The following is a 1,759-nucleotide window of genomic DNA, read 5'->3' on the forward strand; positions in this document are numbered from 1 at the left end:
CTCTCTCTCTCTCTCTCTCTCTCTCTCTCTCTCTCTCTCTCTCTGGTCCTAGCAGCAGTGCTTTAGCGGACCGCCCTCACACACACACACGCACACACACCACCACTACCTGCAAGTTTCCACCCAAGTGACGAACCACCCAAACTTTCTTTGTTTCCTTTTCCATGTGTTTCTGTTCCCACATCACCAATAAATATCAATACACCTCTCCTTCTGATCTCAGCGCATTGTCTCCCCCCCCCCACCCCCACGACTCTTCAATTACAGCAGCTAATCTAACCTGAAGACCCTAATAATAATAAAAAAGAACCCTGCACGAAAAAGAACCGGTAGCGTTAAAAGTAACAAGGTTTTACCAAATGTGCCCGCAGGTTTCCAGCGTGTTGTTACCTGCTTGTTTGGGTCTAAGTGCCAAGTAGGTGACAGAGGCGTGCATTCAGAAAGGTTTTAGGACAGAGGCGCGACAAGCCAGGCTTTGTTTCGCTGCTTCTTTTTCTCTTCGTTCTCATGGGAAGAAAGAAAATGTAACTGACCTCAACACCAATTTAGACCTTTGCCGTAAAAATAAATAATTAAATAATAAAAAAAAAGCAGGGGACGGGAGCAACACTGCATACTTTCCTGCAACCATGACACCCACAAGTCCTGCAGAACCGCCTCTATAGTCAAGCATCTCAGAAGAATTTAAAGCAGGAGAAGAACACAAACTGGTTTCTTTTCTATCGTTTTTGCGCGCACTTTAGCAGTTCTGTCTTGCAGCCTTAACAAACTAAACAAAAAAAGACAGGAACAGGAACATTTAAAGACTCGACACCTTGAAGAGGCATATAAATCCTCCTCAGACGACCTCTCCGCGCAGCTTACCTGCAGCCTTTACCTGTTCGGAGCGCGCCGCGAATTCTGCGCGGCCCATCGTGCGTCAAATGCCGGGGGCACTTCCTGCTGGAGGTTCCAAGGTGGTCTCTCTCTCTCTCTCTGGTGTCACTTGGTTCTGAGCGTGTCCATCACTCCCCTTCCCCGTCACCACCACCATTTATCACCGAGAGATTACCGGAGCGCTTTTCAGTCTCTCTCCCTCTCTGTTGCTCCTGACTAATCCTGCTCTCTGGAGAGGTAGAGGCGCACTGACGTAACACCATCAATCCAGCCGCAAGCTGTCTACCCCCCCCCCCCCCCCCCACGGCATGGACACAAAATAATCTCCTGGAGATGACACATACATATTTACCCACCCATTAGGAGTTAATTTGAGGTGAGCCATGTTTGCCATGGTCATCATTATTTGGCACAATGACGTGTTAAAATAGAAAAACAATAAACAATATGAAAGTAAAAAAGCACCCCTATAGTCATTAGATATGATAAATTGTGACACATTAATTAACCTTATCTCAGCTGTAGCAGAGTTTAAAAACAGGATTTATTGAGAAATCTGTCTCTGAAACAATGATTAAATCAAGTGTTTATGTAGGTAAAAGTATGTTAAACAACCTGGTAAAATACACCAGAATGCTGGAAAGGGCATTTATGTTGTTCAAATTTTTCTAGGACCACCAGACCCTCCAACAGTGTGTCCCGCCACTTTTAAAATGGTTCTGACACCCATGTTTATGAGGTACTTGCTGCCCATAAGGACATAAGGAAATGACCAAAACACAAAGATATGCAGAAAATTCCAAGTAAAAAATAATGTAATTTTCCTGGTCACCCCTGTGCACCGCAAAAACTGTCCATCTTACCAAGTTTTAAAATCTTATAT

Source organism: Austrofundulus limnaeus, unplaced genomic scaffold (genome assembly GCF_001266775.1).
Source record: "Austrofundulus limnaeus strain Quisiro unplaced genomic scaffold, Austrofundulus_limnaeus-1.0 Scaffold244, whole genome shotgun sequence".
Lineage (NCBI taxonomy): Eukaryota > Metazoa > Chordata > Actinopteri > Cyprinodontiformes > Rivulidae > Austrofundulus > Austrofundulus limnaeus.